The 12,113-nt window shown below is 34.6% G+C and overlaps 1 protein-coding gene and 1 non-coding gene across 2 annotated transcripts in view; both read left to right on the top strand.

Annotated features, from left to right (window-relative positions):
• Positions 1 to 12,113, top strand: part of LOC129771833 (matrix metalloproteinase-2-like) — a 179,299-nt gene that overhangs the window by 153,810 nt on the left and 13,376 nt on the right. The gene's annotated exons all lie outside the window — the stretch shown is intronic.
• Trnal-uaa (transfer RNA leucine (anticodon UAA)) lies at positions 7,710 to 7,793 on the top strand. The gene has a single exon. It is a non-coding gene; the product is annotated as a tRNA-Leu (tRNA).

Genomic DNA, 12,113 nt, shown 5'->3' with positions numbered 1-12,113 from the left:
GAAGTCCGATTGAGCTGATATTTTGCATAGGGTTGTTTTTCGTGGAAATCAACATTTTTAATCAAGTTTGCTTTGAAAATTAGAGATGGCCATTCTCATTGGCACTCTACTATATATATTACCTTCGAAACGTAGTACAAGCATTTTTCGAGTTGTGTTTGTAGTTGGACATGTACCTAGTGCGCAAAAGTGAGCACTTATTGAATTGAACTTCTGAGATAACTTGTAACGAAAATAAATGTTTTATCATTTCCAGCGGGAAAAGCATCATTACTAGAGTGTGATAACGGACCATCCACATACCACGTGGAAATTTTCGGGAGAGAGGAGACTGACAATATAATATATCTGAAAATGTCCAACATTTGAAACAGAATTCTATTTATCAACAAGTCAAGTTTATAAAATTAAAAATCAAGTTTGAAGAAAAATATTTATTTGAAGTTTACATTGTGAAAACATAAACATAAACGAAATATAACCGTTATTGAATTGAAAATAAAACAAACTTTTTTCGTTTGAAATTCATTTTGAATTATTTTTAAGCAATGTTTTTTCTCATCTTGGATTTCGATTCTGGGGATTCCGATGCTTTGCCTTGGAGCGCTGTTGTGGAGTTCGAAGAGACGGACGATGTTTCGTCATGATGCTAGAAGCCCAATCCCTTCCTGCCAGTTTTACAACTTGGTTGAATTCGTGCTGAAAGTTGTTGGCTTCGGTAAAATCAAATGCCGGGTGCCGTAAATCTTCTAGAGTCATACCATAGAAAGCTTTGTCCAGCGCTCTGCACTGGTTCGCCAGATCCTCAGATTGCTCACTAGTAAATACTGGTCTGAACCGCCCTAGACGTTCGTTGGCACATCCCATAAGTAGAAATGTTAATAAAAAAAAGATTCAAATCATAAATCACTTACTAATATGAGCCTGATTCCGAAATATACAGGACTGCCGCAGTCCGACGCTTCTAAACTCCCTCCCGAAGCCTCTGTCGGGCCATTTCGGGCATTCCTGGATTGCATTTTTTCAAATTAGTTTTCTTCTTGTGGGTCCCGTTAAAAATTTGGTCGTTTTTTGAGAGCAAAACGACGGTGCGAACTTTTGCCCCACATCCACTGCGCACTTTTGTCCTACAAGCAATTTTTCAACTATTCTAATTTAAAAAAGCCCATGAATTTTTTACAAAAACGAATGCGCTCTATTATCTACTATAAATAAAGGTTTCCTTGACAATGTAGTCTCTAAGTTTCCAGTTACTTTAGGTAACTAAATCGTCATCCCCAAAATTTAAAAAAATCTATATATATATATATATATATATATATATATATATATATATATATATATATATATATATATATATATATATATATATATAAATGGAATGTTGTCTGTCCATCTTTCTGTCATTATTTCATGAAAATTGGTATGGAGGGGTTTTTGGGGTCGGGGAAGGTTCTTATGATAGTGCGAGACTCCTCCCTCTCTCTAAGGGGGCTCTGCCATACAAATGAAACACAAACTTCTGCATAACTCGAAAACCAATCGAGCAAAACAAGCCAAATTTGGCATTTGAAGGTTTTAGGGTTAAAAAAACATATTTCAATCAAACATATTCCAACCAAACATGACAATTGAAAATTTTCGGAAAACTCTGAAGAAAATGGGAAAAATTGCGAAAATTCAATTCCCATATGTTCTTCAACTTCATAATGACAAGGGTCACTAACGTCTATTTGATGTTTGCGCTAACGAAATTGATCTTTGTTCGAAAGTGGAAATTGATTTAAATGTGATAAAACTCCTATAGCTTCTTCTATCTGTACCAATAAAAATGAATCGCCGAATGTATTGCTCTTATCACCTCGAGAAAGGAATTGTCCGATTTAGGGTTGTCTTCATTCTATCATATTTTCTGTATCAAACATGTATTGCATGTAACGGAGAAACATGTTATTTTCAAGTGGTTGACATATCTTGAACGAGAATTGTGTCTGAAAATAATCCCCTAATAATAATAGTATAAAAACGAGTTTTGGTAGAAGTACTAGGAATTTTATAGTAAAAGGTAATTTTAAAGGGTAGATTAGAAGATCAATCAATGAACAGTTCTGCGATTGGACCCATGAACGTGCGCTTAGTAAGAAAACGTGAATGTTTGAAGGTATTGATAACGAAAAATAAATTTTGGGCGGGACGAAGTTTGCCGGGTCAGCTAGTAATATAATAAAAATAATAATAAAAATAATAATTAATAGATCAAAATAACGCAAGACTCTTCTTACCTCATAACTTTTTGTCACTTTCATGGAATGTATCATGTTTATATGTGTGAGCAGCTGGTGTAATAATGCGTCAAACGAATAAACTATTGCCGAATTTTCATGCTCGTTTGTTACAAAAAGGCCAATGCGCACTTTTGCCCTGCACTACTCTACAGGGATTCAGAAAAATTACCTAATTTTGATAATGTTATGATAATATGATAATGTTTGGGGCACTTTCAACGAATACATGAATACAATACAATTATTGAATTCAGGAATGTAAAAAAAAATTATAAAATAAAAAAGTAGAAATTTAAGTTCTGCAAATTTTCCTAAAAAAATTACGAATATAAAAAAAAAACACTTACGAATATATTTAAATATAAATTAAACCAGTCCTGGGTCTCATAATTAAAAAAAAAGGTGTAGAAACACATTTAAATACGAATGAAAGCAGTACTGAATCTCGAAATCCTCTAAAAAAATATTTCAATATATCAAGAATTTTTTTAGTACTTAAATTTTTGATGAAATTTTTTTTATAATATTTTTCGATACGTCATAGTAAGTTTTTTTTTTTAATTTTTTATCTCGAAGCTATTGAGAATGGCGTGTAAAACATTAAAATGTGCGTTTTTCTCCATAGAACCTATGGTGATCCACATAGGGGTTCAAAAAAATTGCATTTCTTTAACATTTCTCATTTGGTGCCCTATAAAATATTTCCCAAAGAACTGATGAATTGTTTTGAGGGTACTTTTTACTACCTTACCCAGCCAGGCCCTTTCATAAAAATGTCGCTTCCCAAACCATAGGTGCAGAAAGCCTGCCAAACCAGATATTTTTCTGCTTTGACAGTTTCACATGCTTGAAAATATGTGTCACTTTTCGTTGTTGTCTTTTGTTTAACTTCTGTCTCACCGTAGATTTCATCTGATTAGTTTTATTACATTGCACAATGGTCCAGGAGATGTAATTAAGTGGAAACTAGCATATAGAGCTCGACAGTTATTCTCTAGACAAAAACTGTCTTCGACAAAGTTGTTACATACGATAGAGCGCTCATTTTTATGTTATTAAAAATAGGGTGACCAAAATTGTAGATCAAATAAAAAATCTAACTTTCTTATCTTTATAGATAGAGGTAAACATAGTTCGACAATGTTGTAGTCCTAGGTATTTGAGACATCTTTGTAGAACAAAGTTTTTTTCTATCTCTTGAAATAACCGATATGCGCCTTTTTTCTATGTTACGTTAGGGTCACCATGAAAAAACTGTTTTTTTGCTCTAACTTTTATATTCAAATTTCTACATACAAACTGTCTTCGAAAGACTTTTAGAGCTTAATAATACAAATATTTGCGATGCAGTACTTGACAATATCTCAACTTTACTCAAAGTTATTGATATTTCTTCCGAAAAAATACGCTCTCTTCAATTGTTTGTCATTCTTTCTAGGGCAAACATAAACAAAGTTTATTGACGGCATTTGAAAGAGCACATTTCACTCTACATGATGTGTGGTTTTCAACACTATGTTATTATTTGTGTTTGAGTAAATTAAAATTGAAATCATGAGTTTTTGGATAAAAAACATCAATAACATTAAGAAAGATTAAGATATTGACAAATTCTGCATTGCAAAATGTTGGAATTGATAAGCTCTAAAAGTCGTACGAAGATAGTTTTGATGTAGAATTTGAAATATAAAAGATAAAACAAAAAACCCGTTTTTTCATGGTCACCCTAATGTAACTTAGAAAAAAAAAACGCGCTAAATAGATTATATTAAAAGATAGAAAAAAGCTTTGTTCTACAAAGTTGTTTAAAATGATTGGAGCTACAACATTGTTCAACTATGTTTATCTCTATCTATAAAGATAAGAAAGTTAGATTTTTTATTTCATCGCCAATTTTGGTCACCCTATTTTTGATAACATAAAAATGAGCGCTCTATCATATGTAATAACTTTGTCGAAGACAGTTTTTGTCTAGAGAATAACTGTCGAGCTCTAAATGCTAATTTCCACTTAAATACATCTCCTGGACCATTGTGCATTGGTAACCGCTGATTTGGACACTTTCTACGATTTCTCCGACTCGTCTTGCGAGAAGTTTGAATTTTCGTAATGCGAGAGAAAAAATTTCATGCGTTGCATCTCCTTCTTGGAAGTTTTGATAACTGAATAACCTGGAATTTTGACACTAGATCTATAAACAAAGAAATACAAATCATTTGAAATATGAAATTCGAAATCTGAAGACATAATTTATGAGCAAACGTCTAAGACCAGGATCTGGAATACGAATCTGGAACCAAAATAGAAAAAAAAAGGATTTAGTATCTGATATCCTAATTTATTCAGGAAAACCAAACACAGTGTCTGATGTTTAGAATTATGAATTCAGCGAGTGACGCGAGATAGCAAAGTTTCTCGCTGTATTATGCTGCCCATGATTGCATTGGAGACGTAATCGACAACACCATTAGTGTAGGGAAAACGCATTTTTGTTGTTTTTTGGCCTACAAGCATAATCAAGGAAATTTTCAATGAAATGTTCTGTCCAGTTGAAGGATATTATCGGCAAAAAAGAGGGCCTAGGTGATTTTGCGGATTACAACATATTTTTCTCCATCTGGAAAACGTTTGCGTCTATTTATGCGGACAATCAACCGTTTCAATGAACATATGTCCGCATAGCTAGACGTAATCACCAGGTTGCTCTGTCTGTAGAGTTAGTATTTAGAATTCCGATAATAATCAAAACGTCTTCGTCGGTAGTTTCAGTCGTTATCGGATAAAATCAAAATGGTTTGGAAGAAATTTAGTGAAATGTCTGGAAAAGGTGCTCTTGATTTGTTGCGAGTCTATGATAGTACTTTTTTCCTGAAGAATACTCTGGGATATGATAAGAACAGCAGGTTCGTGTTTTTTCAATTAACTGAACTTGTAAAGGCAATCTGCAATGTTGGTAACTTTAGCAACATGATTTACCGATATCACGATCAATCGCACGAAGAGGGTGGAGTGACTTACATCAACGGTATGAGTAAATGCTGAGTATGTGGAATAATTCGATGTCGAATCCGAGGAGTTATAATACTAAGAACCAATATTATTTTAATTTTACTACTGATCTGATTGTTTCATTATCTACTTGAAGATTCAAATGCAGAAATTTAGGTAATTATAACATTAAAAAACACAATTGCTTCTCTTTGTTCATCGTGTACAGAAAATAGTAATTATATGAGCAGCGTTTCAATGGTTTCTTATATTCATCTATTAGGAAACACTAAGTTATAAGACACTATCGTGACAGACATCTTTGGACTCTACAAAGAATGTGATTCAAATGTAGATTTAGCTTATAGCACATATTACTGACAATTGTTGATTTTCAAACGATGTATGAAAGCTGTATGAAACAACGTCTGTTATGCGGACAAACAGTGGTTTTTCGGAAAGGTTTTTTTCAAAATTGTTCAAATGTTTTCGAACAAAAAATGTTTGTTTGCATGTTGAGCAAACGTATTACATTGTGTAGAATGCGAAACAGCGAAAAAGTCGATTTTGTTCATTTTGTCGTTTACGTCTCCTATAGAAACATAGGCAGTATGGAAGGCATCTTACTTTCAGCACCTATTTTATACTCGAGTCGTGAATGTAAGAGGACGCGACTTCAGATCTCTCCTAGTGACAAACTATAGTCACGTCACGTTTCCGGAATAAAGAGGATTTTTTTGGAGCTCGGAATCACGAGCTTAATATTAAGAATATCAGACTCAAATCCGGATTCTGAATATAGTATTCTGATCTTGGATCAAAACAATACATCTGTGATGTAGAGTCTGGTTTTGGAAAATGTACTTTGAGCTCTACTAAAAGAACTCAACATATTGCTTCTTTTTTCTTCTGTGCTAGACTCATCATACACTCCCACGTCGTCGATCTAACGATCTAACGATCTAACGTTGACAAATGGCCAACGATGCGTTGCAAACCCACCGAAAGATGCATCCGCAATAGCAGCATCGGCAATACTCACGCTAGCTTTCACCCTTGAGTGACGCTGCAAATCCTGTGAACAACAGAATCCCCATTCACGGCCTGTTGCCTGTTGATTGCAAAACAAAATCAAGAAGCGGCGACGGAAAGGAAATGTTTTTCCCTTTTCATTTGCTGCTTCCTTTTCTAATTTGCCCGCACCAAACTACTTAGCTCGAGACCCCGCCCAGCTCGGGTCGGAACTTTTCACCGGTCCGACAATTCGATTAGGTGTGGCTGCTGAATTGTTGGGGGCAGGCAAACAGAACTGATTATTTGCAGACATTTGGGGCACTATGAAAACTTTGCAAACAGCGTTCCAATTATATCGAACGATGGGAGTTGTTTTCTTCGCGCCTCAATTATCCGCCTCGAGTCACAGTGTTCGCCGATGAAAAAGTTATGTCCTGAGGCTGAGCCACTGAAGAAGGTGGTAACTTCCGGGAAAATCGCGAAGCGAAGAAACCGTGGCATGCCACCACAAAGAAGAACCGACAAGGATTCAACTGGTGGAGCAAACGCGTACATTTATGGGGTGCTTTCGTTTCTTTCCCTGCAAGAATATGGCACTTCGCATAAACTGCCATCGACCACCCCAAGTTGGACGCGTGGGAGACATAATTCAATTGGAATAAATTGATTTTTATTAACCTACAGTAGGAGAGAAAACGGAACACAAGCAGTAGATTGGAAAATCTAGAATATAGTCGAGTACAAACGTGGGAATGGGAGAAAAAGGCTCCCAAAACAATGAAAAATGTTTCCTGTTTTGTTGAATCTCTTCATCACAACGGTCATTCCACACCCTCGCGGCTAAATAAATTGCAATATTATCCTCACAACTGACTTTAATCCTACCCTATTGCTGTCAACCCTTTCCGAGCGCGCGACATCGACTGCGAATATTGAGTTTTATTCAATAAAGAATCTTAATTTATTACGTCTGTCCAATTACTAAGCGCAGTTTAGACGGTTGAGGAAGTTAGCGAGTGACCGTGGGAAGAGGGACGCAGAGGAAAACAACAGCAGTCGGGGACGAGTCATGCCCAGGCGACGCATTATCTCTCTCCGCTACAAAAAAAGGGTTTCCTACCGATTTCTAATGAGTCAGCGATTTCTATCCGCCGGTTAGTAAATCATTTTTATTGAGTCCCATTAGATAAATCTTGTTACCACTGACAACGGGTTCGAGTTCGTTGTTTGGAAGGATGCGCTTATCGTCGCTCTAATGTTTGAATAAATCAAATCTCGTCGATTTTTGAGAAGAAAGTGTATTATCTCGAAGGAAAATGAACATAATTCCGTTCGGCAGTAATTTGTTTACAGCGGTACGGACTCTGTCGACAACGCGGTCGGTAAGTTTTTAAAGCGATTCTCGCCATTCTGCATCACAGAGTCAGGATGGCCGAGCGGTCTAAGGCGCCAGATTTAAGCTCTGGTTCCCGTAAGGGAGCGTGGGTTCGAACCCCACTTCTGACACATCCTCTTTTTTGTTCTAGCTGCCGATCTGTTACTTAATATGTAGAGTGAGAAAAGTGACAAAATGTTGGAAGCTTCGCGTGTGCGTGTAATTTAATTCATTCAATATGGCAAACAAAGTAACTTTCTTGAAGATTTTACTGTCCACACAATCAAACAAATATTGTTAGGCCTGTTTTATTCTCATAGAATATGAAAACAGTCAAATCCAAACCACATAATAATTGTACAAATTTATGCTGATGGTCGGCGCTTGACCCATATTGTAGTAACAACGGCCGTTTAGAAAATTAACTCGTGCCATGGTACCATTGACGCTAGGAGACGGAAAAACAAAAATGAATACATTGCGAGCCACACATAGGGTTGAAATATTTCGTAGTTGCAGCTTTTTGCTGTTGCCGTAAAACGTCTATACAATTTCTTTATCAAGTGTTTAGTATTTTAGTAATAATCATTTCGCACTGTGAAGAATGTAGGATGGCTCGTAGTCAAATAAAACAAAATGTTCTCAACAACAAAACGGTATTGAAATGACTTATTATTTCAAATTACTGTTTGATTTCCCATGCCTTTGAATACTTACAAACTGCTTTACCGACACATTCATTCAAGAAGTGATTCATTCGCAAAACACGGAAGAGTTGCCAGATGTGAAAACATGTTGATATACATTTTCCTGCGCAATGGTGAAACATTTGAAGAAATGCCGAGCTTTAGTTTCAAGCATTTATAATCTTTTTGAAACTATTATGTCATTGATAACACATTGGATAAAATATGGTTCCGTCATCCGTCAAATTGGTCACCGGGGTGAAATTGATCAAACGTGCTACTGGAAAGAAACTTTAGTTTTTGGAGGGGTTATGTAAATCAATACGAAACTTTTTCGTATGACATGTTCAATAATCATCCGAAGGTCCTTTTCGTTAATAGTTCCCAACAAATCGGTTATTAAATTGCATAAAAATTAATATTTTTCTAAATAGCATTTACGTTTCCATTTTGACATATTTTCAACACATTTAAACGATATTGATAGGCGCTAAACATATTAATTCACACAAAGCCTATACTTTACGAGTTTTAACAGTAATCAAATAGTTGCAATTACTATTATAACAAGTAAGAAAAATGAATTTTACAAAAAAAAAACACCACAAAAGAAAACATGTTTTTATTAACACTTTGCGGACCACTCACGAGATTTCTCATTTTTCGCGTCCCATCCGTTGCGGACCGCTCTCAAGAATTCTCGTTTTCGCGTTCCTTCTTTACGGACTTGTGTGAAATTAGCGGATAAAAGTTTTTGTTGCGTGCAAGTTTCAACGTCTTGCTGGATTTAATGAATAATGATTTTTTTCAATTGAAATAAATTGATTGTCTATCAAGTAACAACCTTTAAAATCATGCTCATTAGATAGAGAATCATTCATCTTTCCACATACTTCATTTTTTTCTTGATCGTGACAGAGAAAAGTTATAGACTGAAACGTGAGCATGGGTCAATATAGGAAAATCTACAGAATTTTGAAAATCAAAAGAAGTTTTTCGAATAGAGTTATCGAAGTTATTTTACCTATCTTCCAGACACACTTTTATCAATCGAAAAAGGGTATGAGAAAAGTTATAAACCAAGTTGTATGAAAGAAATTAATTATGCTAAAGAAAATTGAAAAAAGTTATTTGAAAGGACCCAAAACGCATTCTCGAGATAGTACTTATTCGATATAGAATATTTTTATCTATCTTTAGTAAAATTTACATTGGTCGGAAAAGGGTCTAAGAGAAGTTAAAGCCCAAAACCTACACAAATTGTATGGGAGAAATCAATTAATTTAAAGAAAATTGAAAAAAAAATATTTGAAAGGACCCATAACACATTTTGAGATAATACTTATTGGATAGAGAATACTTTTATCCATCTTCAGCCAAATTTTCGTTGGCCGGAAAAGAGTGTGAGGAAAAATATGGGCCAAAATGTATACAAGTTGTAGGAGGGGAATTAATAAATTTATTGAAAATGGAAATAGAACTTTTTCACACTCGAAAAAAAAAATGAAGGAACAGAGTGCGAAGTCGACATTTTTAGGCGATTTTTAAAATGCTTTTAAATCGTGAAATATCAACGCATGAAGATGGGATATAAATCTCATTGAAGCCTAACTTACATGGATTAACACAGAATATTTCACAGAGAAATTTGTATTTCGATGTATGTGTAGATGTGGTGGATAAAAATATCGGGAGGAAATGAGAAATCGATTTCATTCTGTTTTTTTTTTTTCAAAGATAGTAAATCCAATTAACGTTATCAACTATCTTTCATTCGATTTCTATAACGTTTTTTGGACCATTCATTACTGAGATATTATTGTATGAACGAAAAAATTTCGAATTCGTATTTTATAATAAATAGTTCAATAAATAATCATCGAAAAACAGTTTTGAAAACTCTAATAAATTCTATAGACCAGTATTTTTTTACGCAGGGGATAGAATTTTGTTATAATTTGTCGCGGTACTTTGCACTATAAGTTGTAGATGTACTTTGAGTATTTTCTTAAATTTTCATTTCCAAGCTTATTTAGAATGGGAAAAAAGAATAACTCGTTTTTCACTATAGATTAAATTTTTTAGGAATTTATTTTTTGATTATATTTCACGATATATCAGAGTAAGATGCACTTTCAGTATTTTTTTTATTGTTTTTATCTCAAAGCTATTGAGAATGGCGTGCTAAAAATTGAAAAGTGCGTTTTTCATCATAGATCCTATGGATAGGGATTCGAAAAAAAGTCAAAATTTCTATACAATAGAAATTTTTACTTCCTTTTTACTTTTTACTTCCTTACCCAGCCAGACCCCTTCCCCCATACAACTCGTGAACGTTTTGGCCAATAACTTTTCTCGTACTCTTTCGAATCAATGGAAATTTGGCTAAAAATAAATAAAAATATTTTTTATCGAATGAGTACTATCTCGAAAATTTGATATTTCAATAACTTATTTCAATTTTCTTTAAATTAATTTATTTCACTCATACAAGTTGTACAGGTTTTGGCCTATAACTTTTCTCAGACCCTTTTACGATTGATCAAATTGTGGCTGGAAGATAGGTGAAACATTTCTCTTTCGAATAGCTTCGATAACTCTATTCGAAAAACTTTTCTTGATTTTCAAAATTCTGTATATTTTCCTATGTTGGCCCATGCTCACGTTTCAGTCTATAACTTTTCTCTGTCATGATCAAGAAAAAAATGAATTATGTGGAAGGATGAGTGATTCAATTCTCTATCTAATGAGCATGATTTTGAAGGTTGTTACTTGATAAACAATCAATTTATTTCAACTGAAATAATTCATTATTCATTAAACCCAGCAAGACGTTGAACAGAAACTTGCACGCAACAAAAACTTTTATCCGCTGAACTTTCATTCATTAACTTCACACATAGAGGCGAATGAACTCCAAAGTTTAAAGCCTCTTAAAAACTTGCAAGCAAAGAAAGCAACTTCACACAAGTCAAAACGTGCGGTCCCAGGCGTATGTCTTACATATTTCTTCCCGGTCCTTAAAGTGATAACCAGACAATCTAAATTTCACTCGAGGTAATTCTGCATCTAAAGACCCACTATTCGAACAGAAACATTATATTAATAAACTTCAGAAGTAACCATACTGTTTGTTTACTTTGCCATTGTGCGTTCGGAAAATCTTTGAGTGTTTTTTAAATTAAGATAAAAAGTTTTATTTTCGTTATAAATTACTCAAATTCACCAAAAGTGTTTGGATGCAAGAACTGATCTTAACTAGTCATCCGAAATAGTGTCAGCAGGCCAACCCAAGCCTACATGACCTCATTGGTGTCACCTGGATGTGTTCCGTATCAGGTTTCCGAGGGGAGTTACCTTCAAACCCATCATGCGACATATCGAACTTCATGATTTGTCAAAACGACAACGATGACCATTTCAAGGGTTTTCGACCACATTAGGATAATCTGGATGGTCTCCGAATGACCTACAAATCAAACTTTAGATCGAGTTATGGTCGGTGTTAAGTCAGACCGGACCATGTGACATTTTCATGATTTCGAGAAAAACGAGCTTGAAGTTTGGTGCTATAAGAGGTTTCCATTGAGCATTCGAAACCATTTCGATAGGTTATTCCTTCTGTACGCGTGATTTTCCAATTTTGATCAGTGTGTATGTAGCTTATGAAATACTTGACCTAATGCTATCAATAACTCGAAATTTTAAATTTTGCGACATGGTCCGCTCTAACTTAACACCGACCATATGAGAAAAGCACGACTA

This window comes from Toxorhynchites rutilus, chromosome 2 (genome assembly GCF_029784135.1).
Source record: "Toxorhynchites rutilus septentrionalis strain SRP chromosome 2, ASM2978413v1, whole genome shotgun sequence".
NCBI lineage: Eukaryota > Metazoa > Arthropoda > Insecta > Diptera > Culicidae > Toxorhynchites > Toxorhynchites rutilus.
This window is presented reverse-complemented; position numbering and strand designations above follow the sequence as displayed.